The sequence below is a fragment of the Cynocephalus volans genome, chromosome 12 (assembly GCF_027409185.1).
Source record: "Cynocephalus volans isolate mCynVol1 chromosome 12, mCynVol1.pri, whole genome shotgun sequence".
Taxonomy (NCBI): Eukaryota; Metazoa; Chordata; class Mammalia; order Dermoptera; family Cynocephalidae; genus Cynocephalus; species Cynocephalus volans.
Window position 1 is genome coordinate 99,588,880 of NC_084471.1, and position 15,106 is coordinate 99,603,985.

Consider the following 15,106-nt stretch of genomic DNA (forward strand, 5'->3'; position numbering starts at 1 on the left):
GAATGAAACTTCAGTATTTTATTTTTTACTAACAGGAAGTTATGATTAAAGGACACCGGAGTTTAGTTTAAACATATCATTTATCAGTTTTTAATTTATTGGATACTTATTTCCAAAAAGGATTTGAGATGGTAGAAGGAAAGATCAAAGTTAATAAGCAAAGAACAAACGTGGGACTAAGTCACATTTTTCCTGATTTCTGTATTGATAACATTTATCTTAATAGAGCTATGTAGTTGAGGTACTATAACTATAATTAAATTAGTCTCTATTAACTATATAGGATAAATGTAGTCCCGTCATTTTTTATGTGCATTTAGTACAGTTGACCCTTGAACAATGCAGGTTGAACTGCACAGGTCCACTTAAAATGGGATTTTTTCCAATAAAAATAAAATCTTTTGGAGATTTATGAAAATTTCAACAACTCATGGATGAGCCGTGTAGCCTAGAAATATCAAAAAAAAAAAAAAAAAAAAGGAAAGTTAGGTATCCGTGAATGCATAACATATATGTAGATATTGGTCTATTTTATCATTTACCACCATAAAATATGCACAAATCTGTTATAAAAAGTTTAAATTTATTGAAATTTGTGCATACAAATACTTACACACCCTACATGGTGCCATTCACGGTAATTCACAGTGGAGAGAAATGTAAACAAATGTAAAGATGCAGTATTAAATCGTAACTGCATAAAATTAACTGTAGTACATACTGTACTACTGTAATAATTTGTAGCCACCTCCTGTTGCTATTGAGGTGAGCTCAAGTGTTGGGAGTATACATTCAGAATGCCCTGTGAGGCTAATCATCTCCACATGAGTCGTTGGCCTCCAGTAAACTGCATAAGGCAGTAAAAAGTGACCTTGTGGTTTTCTCTTCCTTATGATTTTCTTAATAACATTTTCTTTTCTGTAGATTACTTCACTGTAAGAATACAGTTTATAATACATGTATAGAACACAAAGTATGCATATGTGTTAATCAACTGTTTATGTTATCAGTAAGGCTTCGAGTCAACAGTAGGCTATTAGTAGTTAAGTTTTGGGGGAGCCAGAAGTTATATGCAGATTTTCGACTGTGGGGGTTGATGCCTGTAACCCCTGTGTTCAAGGATCCACTGTATAAGTAGAATGCGTATGGGTCATGGAAGTGAGACTGGGCAGGAAAATCAGACCACGCCACAGAAAAAAAATTTTTTTAATTCAAGACTGCTTTTAGTTGTACTTAACGGAAAGCCTCTAGCAGAGGCTTAAACCGTAGCTATTTATTATTTCCTTATGCAGTAAAGAGAAGTTCAGAGGTAGGTGGTCTCAGGGTTGGTTCAGCTGCTCAGCAGTGTCATCAAGGCCTGGGACTCTCCAGTCTTTGACTCTGCTGTCTTTTGCATGTTCACTTACAGTCCTCATGCTTGTTACCACCAGGTCACAAAATGGCTGTCTCCACTTTAGGCATCACATCCCTTTTCCAGGCAAGAAGGACAGAGCAAGCAGTTCTGCCTCTTGTGCCTGCCTCACAGAAGACAAAATCTTTCCTGGAAGCTCCCATCCAGTTTTCTCTTCAGTCTCATTTGCCTGAATTGTTTCACAAGATTGCCTCCACTCATAGGAGAGACTGAGGATGTGAACGTTTGGCTGAGGGGAATTGGCTTAATGTGCACCATCGTCATCTAGGCTTAGGCACATTGCTGCCTCCTGTAAAACTGGGATTCTGGTAGCACATTAGAGGGAAGAAACGTATGTTGGGTAGCTAAGTGTGTGTGTGTCACAAACATGCAGAAAGGAAACCATGAGAGTATTAAGTGATTTGCTGAAACAACTTTCTTTTAGTCTGGAGACTCTTTTTAGTGTTCCCCTCAAACAAGGTCATATCCATTTTCTTTCTTATTTTAAGGGAAGGTTGTGCAGACTTTTATCCTGATTAGTTGTAGAGCTAATTTAGAGATAGTTGGGTCTTAGTTTTCTACAGCCAGTGTATTGAATTTGATAAACTGAGGTAATTTTTCAGGTCTAAAATTCTTGTCTCTCTTTTTTAATCATGTCTTCTGACCATTTCGCATTTTATTATCTTTTTCTTTTTATCAAGAAAGTGGACAGGATTAGAGAGGGGATATGAAAATGTATGGTGTTTTTTAGTCATCTTGACTGCTGGGTAGTATCTAATAAAGATCTTGGTAGTAAAGAAGGTAAAGCTAAAATTAGGTTTTGGCTTTTGGCAGTTACTCATATTTAAATTTCCATTGAAAATGAAAAGCTAATTGCATGTTTATTTTAGTAGAGAAAAACATATATGTATATATAATATATAAAATATATGTGTGTGTATATATATGTATACATTTATATACATATAACTTATGTATATATAATACACATATATACATTTATGTACATATATAATATATGCATATGTAATACATATATACATGTTTATATAATATATACATATATAATACGTATATACATATATAATTATATGAAAATATATGTATATTTAAATATATGTATATATACATCATATGCATTATATGTATACATTAATGTATTGATGTATGTGTATATTAACATTATATATATTTAAATATACATGTATATATTTTATATATATACATATACTTGTATATATAATCAAAATACTCTCAGTACAGTGTTCTGAGTCCCAACAGAGGATGTATTTAAACACAGTTGTAAAAAAACAGAAACGAAAAAACAAACCTGGTAGGACGTCCCCTTTTACTTGCTGGGCATTTGTTATTTGTTGATAGTGTTCATGCTACATATTTGCTTTAGATAAAATTAAAGGAGGACTAAAGGAAGATGATTGTAACATTCGTAGCAAATAAACTTTACTTGAATGAGGCAGAACCTTTGATGTTTCAAGTACCTTAAAGTGGGATTTTACTTCTGTTTCAAAGAGAGTGATGATCTGGTTCCTCATATGGAATCCTATCAAGATTATATGAATTTGGATATACAGTGAATTGAAAATCATATTCCCAACTCCAACAAATTATCAAACACTATGGTGCTTATAAAACAGTCTGTAAAAATAAGTTGGCCTAGAAAGTATTAATCTTATACCCAATAAAAATTTTATAAGAGGATCCCCTGCATTTTATTTGTGACTTATCAGCATTGGGAGATCTTGGAGATAAACTTTATTAACTGTAGTATTTAAGGGGCAAAAGCCATCTGCAGTTTGGGGTGTATTTTTAAGAATAAAATGCATGTGAGCAGGTGTATTTAACCTGCTTTAAACAACTTGGGGCAGTGTTTAACTTCGTTACCAAAGAATATCCCAATATCAGTTAGAAACCTTTTTCTTTTACTGGAACCCTTTTTAAGTATGTAATTAAAGCAATTGTTTTCATTCCATGAATGACTAAGAGCCTTGTTAATGTAAATATTCAGGAAGCTTGATTTTATAGCTTCTTGGTTTTATAATCAGCAATAAAAATCATGTGCCATGGAAAACCCCTTCTTCTCTTGTCTACCAATGGTCCCAACTGAAAAACTCAAGCGATTTTTGTGCCAAATGAGTGGCCTGTGTGCTCTTAGATGCTGCCAGCAGCTGTCTCATTATAGAGTGTAATTAATGTCGCATTAGTTTAAAGAGATAGAATGTATGGGGGGGGGTGGATTTCCAAGTACCAAGTGTTGGGCAGTATGGTATTCACTTGCCAGGAAAAAGTAGTTTAATAGAAATTTTTAATAAAATTTATTGTGAAATTAGTGGAGATTTTTATTATAGAAATGATCTTCATTCATTAAAATAAGCACTTTGGCTCATGAGTCTGGTAGGCATTTTTCTGGACACAAGATTCATTCTTTTGCTAATGGTATCCTTGTCATCATTGTGAACAAGTATTTGCTTAGTGACTTCTGTGAGTGAGGTACTAAACTTGAAGGGATGCAAAGAAGATGAATGTGTCCTTGGTCATCGAGGAGCTTATACTTGTTGCTAGCATCTCTTTATTGATCATCTGCTCTTCATGGTTTAAATAGTGGGAGGAACACAGCAAGAAAAACTAGATCTACTTTCATTTTCTAAAAAGAAAAAAACCCACATAAAGAAATTTAAAAACGAAGAACAAAACGAAAAACACTGCATGTAAAACTTATCATCTCAACCATTTTTAAATGTACAACTCAGTAGTGTTAAGTATATTCACGTTGTGAAACAGATCTCCCCAATTTTTTTAGCTTGCATATCTTAAACTCCATAGCCATTAAATAACTACTACCCTTCCCTCCTCCCCTCAGCTCCTGGTAACCACCATTCTACATTCTGTTTCTTTTAATTTGGTTACTTTAGGTACCTCATAAGTGGATTTATGCAGTATTGGTCTTTTTTGTGACTGGCTTATTTCACTTAGCATAATGTCTTCAAGGTTCATCCGTGTTGTAGCATGTGTTTTGAAGTATTGCCTTTTAGCAATTGACCTCTAGCACCTAAAATTTTCTAGGAACCTCAGTAATAGCTGACTCTTAGACTGAAAAATTTTGGTTGCCAGCCTATGGCTGGTAAGTAGCACTCCACCAAAGCTCTTTTGGATCTTTGGTTTTCTAATTTTTGATCTTGCTCGTTTTCCTAGTTATGGTTTGGTATCACCTCAAATTCTAGGCCTAAGGGTTAGTTCTTTGCTGCAGCTGTAAAGTCCTATAAGTGAGTATGTCACAGAGTGTAGAGCTTGTACTTTACTCTGGAGCAGTGTTTGTTTTTTAAACCTACTCACAGTCGTGAGGAAATAGAAGCTAAAAAGTTAATTGGACAGTGTACTTATTGTTTCAAATACATAGAGCAAACAGAACAGCCAGTCCAAATTCAGTGAATTTTTATTTGTGTAAGAATAGCTATATTTTTACGTACTAAATGCCAGGTTTAAAGAAATTCAAGGGTACTTCAGAAAGGTCATGGAAAGACTTGTATTTCCTTTCAATTTTATTTTTCTACAAACTTTTTCAAGTACCCTTGTAGTATTCAGCTGACGGATTTATTTATTCCATGCCCATGGCTCTCACATAGACAGTGACATCATGGTTGTAATTAAAAAGAAATTGTGATTGTTGTGGATGCAGTTGAAGGGAACTATGGATTCTGCTATGAAATGCTTATAATTATTTTTAGGTTTTAAGTAGATATTTTTAATTTTTTGCATCTTATAGGTATCATTATTTGTTAGCTACTAATCCATCCTTAGTGGAACGTGTTTTGGTTGTATGGAGTTGTACGTTATTGACATATGGTACTGTGACTTAAAAAGCTCTCATGCTGGGCTGACTCATGGCTCACTCAGGAAAGTGTGGTGCTGATAACACCAAGGACACAGGTTTGAATCCTATATAGGGATGGCCGGTTAGCTCACTTGGAGAGAGTGGTGCTGACAACATCAAGCCAATGGTTAAGATCCCCTTACTGGTCATCTTTAAAAAAAAAAAGTTCTTATGCTAACAGTACTCTAGAAGGAATAAAGTAAACAAGCAAAATTCAATAAACCAAATAGGAATGGGCGAGGGATATGTCTGGTGACTCAGAATGAATGTGTTGGTGGTGGTGCTTGCAGTAGAAGCTTAGATGTCTGGTCCAACGTTGTCTTTGTGCTTGACTGTCTGTATCATCTGTGTTGCTTTCTGGCATGTTGCCAGGTCTTGATGGAACATATCAGTCACTCCTACCAAAATACTAAATATAGCTGGGTGTATGAACAGAGGAGGTAGTGCAGGGGCCTGAGGCAGCTTCAGAGAATTACGTTGGGGGAAGCTGCCATAATGTTCACAGCCACCCTAGATCATTCATTCCAACCTGGGTTACACAGTCAATCCAAGGGTTAAAAATGCATTTGGTGGCACTGTGTTGATTTCTTTGCATAAGATTAACTAGACCCTTTGGGATTCACCGTCACCATCCAACCCTCTGATCATACATTGGTTATTTAATTGTGAAAAATATAACCAACGGAACACAGGTAAAGTAAAAAGATAAAACTAGCCTGTGGGTGGTAATTAGTAGACCAAAATTCATTAATGTAATCATTATCAAAAGGGTAGAAAATTTCCCCTCCAAAAGATAGCATTTCATAAATTTATAATGTAAATAATTATCATATGTTTTTATTATCCATTTATTGATGTTGCATGGGAAATATTTCTATGCTATAATTTCATTTCTGATTTCTAAAAGTATATGTTACTATATTATTACAGTACCAATATCATTTGTAATGGAAGTTCTTTTTCCTTTCAGATGCTTCAGAATCCACATATTAAACATCAGAGTGGTACATATGGCTCTATTTGGTGATTTGCTCACCATTTCTCTAATCTGCTTTGCATTTGGTAGGGAAAGATTTGCCAGGAAATGTGACTATCATACAATTTTGGCTAGATGGTAGCTTGTAGAATATCATTAGATTTCATTTATCTGTGTACCTGCTCATCTATTACAGTAACTTAAGATTTGATCATGATTTGTGTAATAATGTGTAAGATTTTATAAGTAAATAGGGAATAGATATATGAAACTTTTGATAGTATTCAAAAATCCATTAATATAATTTGTCATATCAACTTTTAAAAAAAGTAGAAAAGTCATATCAGCATCTCAGTAGATGCAGACAAAGCATTTGTTAAAATATAATACCTATTCATGATGAAGGCTCTTAGCAAATAAAAAATAGGAAGGGACATCCTAAGTATGATAAAATAAATGTATAAAAATCATGTAAGGTGGCTTGTTAGCGCTCAGTTGGTTAGAGCATGGTGCTGATAACACCAAGGTCTGGGGTTCAATCCCTGTACCGGCCAACAAATAAATAAATAAAGAACAATCATATAGCAGAAACACACATAATAATGGCATATTAGAAGTTCTCCCATTGAAATTCAGAACAAGATAAGGATGCCTACTATTCCCTCTTCTACTCAGTATTTTATTGGAGGTTTTAGCCATACAATGAGACAATAAAATAAATAAGGTGAAAGGATTGGACAAAAAGAAAAAAATGTCTGACGTGATTGTGTGACCAAAAGAATCTACAAAAAACTGTTAGAATTAATAAATTTAGTGGTGAAAGACTAAATACTTTCCCCCTAATTTTGGGAACAAGGCAAGGATGTCCACTCACCACTCCTAATCAGTGTTGTACTGGAGGTTCTGGCCAGTGCAGTAAGTAAGGCAAGAGAGAGAAATAAAATTGTAATTAAAGAAGTAAAACAGTCTCTGGAGATGACAAGATAATCTATATAGAACATTGTAAGCAATCTATTTTAAAAGTTCCAATATAAGAAGTGAGTTTTTCATTTATTTGTGTTGGAAACATTCAAAATCCTCTCTTCTAGCTAATTGAAGCCATACAACAAATTGTTGTTAATTATAGTCACCCTACAGTGCTATAGAACACAAGGTAGTTCCAAAATAAAGAAATGATAAATGTTTGAGGTAATGAAAAAAAAATCAGTGGTTGCCAGAGTTTCAGGGGATGAGGGAGGGAGGGAAGGAGGAATAGGTGGAGCACAGGATTTTTAGGGCAGCAAAATTATTTTGTATGATACTGTAATGGTGAATACATGACATTATATATTTGGAAAACCCTATAGAAATGTACAACACAAAGAGGAAACCCTAATATAAAATTAAGTTAATAATGTATCAGTATTGATTGATAATTATAACAAATGTACCACATGTCAATAATAGGAGAAACTGTGTATGTGTGTGGGGGGGGAATTTCTGCAGAATATCTCTGTAAAACTAAAACTGCTATAAAAAGGGGGGGAAAAAGGAGTTTAGCAAAGTTACAGGATACCAGATTAATATACAAAAATTGATTGTATTTCTTTATACTATATGAACAATGAGCAATTGGAGTTCAAAATTTTAAAAAACTACTGTAATCAAAAAACCAAAATAATTGTGGGTAAATCTAACATATGTTATTATGCGTGATATTTATGCTGAAAACTACAAAGCACTGATGAAAGATATCAAAGATGACTTATGTATAATATTTTGTATATATGTTATACTAATGGTTTGGAAAACTTAGTATTGTTACAGACTTAGAATATTATATTTTGGAAAGCTTAGTATTGCTATATATTCAACATAATCCTAATGAAAATCCCAGCAGGGCTTTTTGTAGATATCAACAAGCTGATTCTAAAGTTTATATGGAGAGGCAAAGGGACTAGAATCACCAAAAATTCTGGAAAAAAGGCAAAAGAAAACCAAAGTTTGAGGACTCATAGATTTCAAAACTTACTCTTTAGATTCATGGAACAGAATTGATATTACAGGTATAGACCCACAAAAATATGCTCAAATGATTTTTTAAAAAATTTTAGTAAAATACACATAATGTAAAATTGACCATTTTAACCATTTTAAGTGTGCAGTTCAGTAGTGTTAAGTATATTCACATTGTTGTGCAACCAGTCTCCAGAACTTTTTCATACCCATTATTCAACAACTTCCCATTTCTCCTGGGAAGTTTTTCCCCCAGCAACCACCATTCTACCCTCTGTGTCTATGGTAATTGAAAGATGATCCATTCATGAGATAATGGGTGTGGTTCTGATGGCTTTATAAGGAGAATGAGGAGATTAACCCTCTCTTGCTCAGGCCATTTACCATGCAGTGGCTGTAGAAAGTCACCACCAAGAAAAAGACCCTCACCAGGTGTGCCCTCTGGACCATGCATGGACTTCCCAGCCTCCAAAAATGTAGGAAATAAATTTCATTACTTTATACCCAGTTTCAGGTATTCTGTCATAAGCATCAGAAACCGACTAACACAACCACATCAGTTATCAAAAAATGCTGAATAAAACCACAGTGAATTACCAATACACACTGACCAGAATAGCTAGAATTTAAAAACAAACAAAAACTTGAAAATATGAAGTGTCAGCAAGGATGTAGAGCAAGTAGAACTCTCATAACACTGATGGTAGAATTGTAAATTGGTACAACTACTTTGGAAAACTGGCAGTATCTATTATACTAAATCTGTACTAAAGCTCATCCTGCCTCTGACCCAGCAGATCCACTCCTAGGTGTATACCTAACAGAAATGTGTACTTATGTTCCCTGAAAGACATGTACAAGAATGTTCACAGCAGCGCTATTAATAACTTCAAGCTGGAAACAACCTAAATGTCAGTGAAAGAATGGATAAATACATGGTTGTATATTCAGTGAGATACTATATAGCAGTGCATGAAAAAACTATTGCTACTTACAACATCATGGTCATGAATATAATTTTGAGCAAAAGAGTTCAGATACAGAAGAGTTCAAAAGTAGCAAAACTAATCTGTGGTATAGGAAGTCAGGATTTTTATTACCTTTGGGGAGGGAAATTAGTGATAGGAAGGTATATGAGACTGTCTTCTGAAGTGTTGGTGGGTTTCTCTTTCTTGATGAGGGTAGTGGATAGAAGAGTGTTAACTTTGCAAAAATTCTTCAAGCTGTACATTCATGATTTGTATGCTTCTTGGTATATAATATATTTGAATTTTTAAAAAGCTTATAAAATATATTGGAAATCCTAGCCAGAGCAATTAGACAAGAGAAAGAAATAAAGGACATCACAGATTAGAAAGGAGGAAGTCAGATTTTCCCTGTTTGCAGAAGACATGATTACCTATAGTCAGCTGAGATCTGAAATATTAAATGTGAAATTTCAGAAATAAACAATTCATAAGTTTTAAATTGTACTCCGATGTGAGTAGCATGATGAAATCTCACACTGTCATGTTCTGGACGCGAATCATCCCTTTGTCCAGCGTATCCATACTGTATACACTATCCACCCATTAGTCACTTAGTAGCTGTCTCGGTTATCAGATTAACTGTTGCAGTATCACTGTGCTTGTGTTCAAGTAACTTTATTTTACTTTTTATTACAGTATATTGTTATAATTGTTCTATTTTATTATTAGTTATTGTTAATCTCTTACTGTGCCTAATTTATAAATTAAACTTTATCATGGGAATGTCTAGGAAAGAACATAGTATATACAGGGTTTGGTACTATTTATCTGTAGTTTCAGGCATTTACTGGGGGTCTTGGAACATATCCTCTAGGCATAAGGGAGTACTACTGTATCTGCACATAAATATAACTAGCCTCATAAATAAATATAGAGAACAGGGTTAGATTCTTTTCTAACTAAATGAAGACATTCCTAAGCTTCTTGAGTTTATTTTGTTGCTAGGGATAAACCATTCTTTCTGTATCCCTCTTTTTTTTTCTTTTACAAAAGAATATATTTCTGGAAATCATTCTATATCAGCACATATAGATAGACATCTTTCTTTTTTAGACAGCCATGCGGTATACTACATTGATATATTTAGCCAATTTATCATTCATTGACTTTGAAATTGTTTCTTTTTATAGTTAGTAGCATGTTTCAGTGAACAGTGTTTCACATTTACACTTGCGAAAGTATTTAAGACAAATTATTGGAAGGAGAATTTCTGGGTCTTAGAATATATATTTTATTTTTACCTTTTTGCTTACAAATAATTTTAAATTTACTAAAAACATAAAAGAACAGCATCTACTATTAACAGCTAGCACCCTTTACTTTTTTACTTGCTCTCTCTTCATATAAACATATAATACGGGCCGAGCCCGTGGCGCACTCAGGAGAGTGCAGCGCTGGGAGCGCAGCAACGATCCTATATAGGAATGGCCGGTGCACTCACTGGCTGTGTGCCGGTCACGAAAAAGACAAAAAAAAAAAAAAGTATAATACATTTTTCTGAACCATTTGAGAATAAATTGCACACAGCATGGCCCTCAATCACCAAGCACTTCAGTAGGTCTCCAGAGAACAAAGACATTCTCCTACCCACAGTACGGTTATGAACTTAACATTGATCTTATACCCCTATTTAGTCCACCATATGTCTTCCAGTCCTGCCAATTGACCTAACAAGGTTCTTTTTATAGCATTTTTCTCTCTAGTACATCTTAATCTGTTTGGGTTGCTATAATAAATTACTATAGACTGGGTGGCTTTTACATAACAGAAATTGATTTCTGACAGCTCTGGAGGCTGGAAGTCTGAGATCGGGGTGCCAGCATGGCCGGGTTCAGGTGAGGGCCCTCTTCTGGGTTGCAGACTACCAATTTCTCATTGTATACTCACATGGCAGAAAGAAGGTGAGAAGTTTTCTGAGGTTTGTTTTATAAGAGTACTAATCCCGTTCATGAGGGTTCCACCCTCCTGACCTAATTACTTTCCAGAGTCTCCATTTCCAAATACCATCCCATTGGGATTACAGTTTCCACTTATGAATTCTGGGGGGGGACACAAAACATTCAGTCCATTGCATACGGGATCCATTTGAGGATTGTGTGCTATATTTACTTGTCATGTGCCTTTTTAGTTTTCTTTCATCTGGAATAGTTCCTTGGCCTGCATCCCTACCCCCTTAAAAAAAAAAAAAAACCTTTATTGATACATAATTCATATATCATAGAATTTATACTTTTAAAAAATTTGACATATAATTCATGATAAAATTCATCATTTTAAAGAGTGCAATTCAGTAGTTTTTAGTACAGGGAGTCTTCAAAAAGCTCATGGAAAGATTCATATTTTTCAATTCTATTTTCCATGAACTTTTTGAAGTACATTTGTGTATTCAGAGTTATGCAACAATCATCACTAACTAATTCTAGAACATTTTCATCACCCCTAAAACAATTCTATATGTTACCAGTCACACCCCATTTCCTGCTCTCTTCAGCCCCTGGCAACCACTAATTTAATTTCTGCTTCTGTGTATTTGCCTATTCTGGACATTTCATATAAATGGATTCATATAATATGTGGCCTTTTGTGTCTGGCTTCTTTCACTTCATATGTTTTCAGGGTTCATCCATGTTGTTGTAGCAGGTATCAATATTCTTTCCTTTTTATGGCCGAATAATATCCCATTGTTTAGATATACCACTATTTTGTTTATCCATTCATCAGTTGGTAGACTTTTTGGCCATTTTAAAATAATGCTGCTGTGAACATTGTTGTACAAGTTTTTGTGTGTACATTTTAAATGCACTTGTATCTACATTCTAATCTAGGCCTCGTGTCTCACTCTATAGCACTCTGCAGAACTTTCTTCTCTGTTATTTCCCTCTAGGATTTTTGGTGGATCACACGTAGTCAGAGAAACAGTTGTTGGGAAGATGTAGACCAGGCAGTTTTGTCACTCTTATGTGGTCTGTAGACCGAAAAGCTTGAGGACTGTGGGTCTAGACAGCCACCTTCTCCATCTACAACTGTTATAGATTGATCAGCTTCTCTGAATTTATGCCATTCACCTACCTTACTGGGCTTCCAATAAAATGGGCTAGTTTTTTTTTGTTTTTTTTTTTGTCTTTTTGTGACCGGTAAGGGGATTGCAACCCTTGGCTTGGTGCCGCCCGCACCACGCTCAGCCAGTGAGTGCACCGGCCATTCCTATATAGGATCCGAACCAGCGGCGGGAGCGCCGCTGCGCTCCCAAGCGCTGCACTCTCCCGAGTGCGCCACGGGGCCGGCCCAAAATGGGCTAGTTTTAATATGAGTTCTTCTCTTATTTTTCCTGCTTAGGCTTTGGGGGAGGCGCTGATGGGTAGAAATAATGTCAGTATAGTCTTGTCAGATAACTACCAGTTAATGAGGCCCGCACGTCCTTTTTGTTCTTCTCCTTGTTATGTTTGCATTTGTGTTGCTGGGAGAGGGACTGTACCTGGGGTCTGAGGTACACACAGAAGATGGGAAGATGAACTGTCTCCCCTTTTTTCCTTTCCCTCTACTGAGTCAGTGCCACAGTGAGAATCAGCAACCTGGTTGCCTCTTGATGATGAATCTGTGCTTAGTGGTTCTTGGCAGGAAGCTGACAGCCTTCAGGGACCAGCTAAAAGGAAGTTGCCTCCCGAATTAGAAGTTTGCTGGCTAGTGATGTCCCACTCCCTCCAAACTTCCCTTGGCTGGAGGTTATTTGTGAATACGAAGAGATTGTGTAGCACCCTAAGAAGATGAGGGTAGGAGAGCATCCAGAGTAAATAGATGTTACAGAGAGTGATCACCTTCTCCTTGTTGACTTCCAGACAGTGCCACTGGAGATTCTTTTTCTCCCATTCCTGCAACTGTCACACTGAGTTTTGCAGATATCTGTGTACAAGTTTTATTCCTCTTATGGTATTAAGTCGAGCGAAAAGCCTTGCACAGTATGGATACTCAAAAGCTGTTGTGTGAGTGAATGAAACTCAAGTTAGACTCACTATGCAAGGGACATAGTTGAATGAGTGTCTTCTTTTCTTGTACGTTAATAAGATATGTTAAGAATAAAAACTCCTGGCTCTGGCTGAATGGCTGAATACCACTCTAAAAAAAAAAAAAAAAAATCTACTGGCCCAACTTTGAGAAGGGTAGGGATATAGTATATATATAATGTAATATAAATTAGATTGTTTGGCTGGAGGCTCAAATCTGTTTCCGCCATCATCTTACTTAAGTGAAGTTTTACAGGATTGGATTAGAGGGAGAAATTCCGGAGAAATTGTATGCCCTTGTAATGGTGATTAGCCCTTAGTAATGGGAGATTCCTGGGTAGAGATACTTGTTTAACTTCATTTGTACACAGGTGAACACTAAGCTCTATCTTGTCCCTTCCAAACCTTTAAAAATCTTTTCTTGATATGTTTACATCTTAAAAATGGTGATGAAAGATTGAAAATTAGATTGCTTCAACCATAAATTCTGTTTTATTGAGCCATAATGGTGTCCTATGCCTCAGCATATCCTTGTGGTCTTTTGTTGAGTATCATAGGTGAATTGTTGTGCTCCTTTATTATTATTGGAATTATAGAGGCGGTGACATTGAGAATTTGATCTCTTACTTTATTCAGAATTCCAGACTTCCAGCAGGTATATAAAACACACGTCACCAGATTTCTCCTTTGCTCCCTCTTAAACTCTGCCTTCCAAGTGGCCTGTCCTTTATGGTCCTTCTTTGGGAGGAGGTAAAGAATCCACACTGTTCATGTGAAAAATACTGATGCCTGGTTCCCTCTCCATAGATTTTAATTTTTTGGTCTGAGGTACGTCAGGATATTTAAGAGCTCCCAGGTGATATTAATGTGCAGTCAAGGTTCAGACCTACTGTATTAGCCGAAATGCTTCTCCATTAATACTGTACTGTTATTCCCTTTTAAGTGAATGTTACAACGACAATATACTATTCTTTTACCTACTTTAATTATCTTATTGTATTCTGGTGGTTACCGAGTAAAATAGACAAGCTTCTGCTTCAAGGGTTCCTCATTCTTCTCTAGTTTTTTTTTTTTTTTTTTTCCAAACAGATACAAACTCTTTATTAGCAAAGAAAATGGAATGAGCTTTATGTTTTTTAAAATTCACTAGTATTTTGCAAGGGCTGAGCACTGTAGGGTTGTGGAAAGCACTGTTTCCTAGAAGCTCTTGTCTTTCACCAGTGATGAATTGTGTGACTGTATTTAACATTTTGTAAAAGGGACATAAATAACCTAACAGAAGGCATGTGCTAGACTAAAGGGAAGTCCTTCAGCTCTGAGATTTTGATCGTCTCTGGCTGACTTCCCATTCCTCAGCTTGCCATTATTTTCCATTCGAATCCGACTTTTACACCTTTATGTTCTCCAGGTGAGAAAGACTGAAAATCAGTATGTCTTGTAATCTGATTAAATGTGAGCAGTGAGACAAGGACCAAAGGTGTCTTTAGGGACAGTACTTTTCAAACTTGCCCTATCCTATGATCCTCCTGGGACATTTGTTAAAAACGCAAATTTAGTTTCCATTCTAGACACCAAGAATCACTTTCCAGTGGTGGGGCCTGGGTGGGCATTTTTATCAAGTTCCTAAGTGATTCTTGTGATTAGACAAGAGTAGGAAATTGTAGGAAGTTGAACATAGTTAGTGCTCAGTAAATGAACACATGTCTATTTCACTAACTTAATTTTTCTTCTGCAGTTTTACAAGTTAGCTAAGGTCTACAACCCCAGAATTAAAAGAACAAAACTATTTGCAAGGGGAGAAACTGAACATTTTCTGTATCATACTTA

At 35.6% G+C, this 15,106-nt stretch overlaps 1 protein-coding gene across 8 annotated transcripts in view; it reads left to right on the forward strand.

The window, feature by feature from the left end:
* Window positions 1-15,106, forward strand: part of DUSP16 (dual specificity phosphatase 16) — a 78,052-nt gene that overhangs the window by 10,044 nt on the left and 52,902 nt on the right. The gene's annotated exons all lie outside the window — the stretch shown is intronic.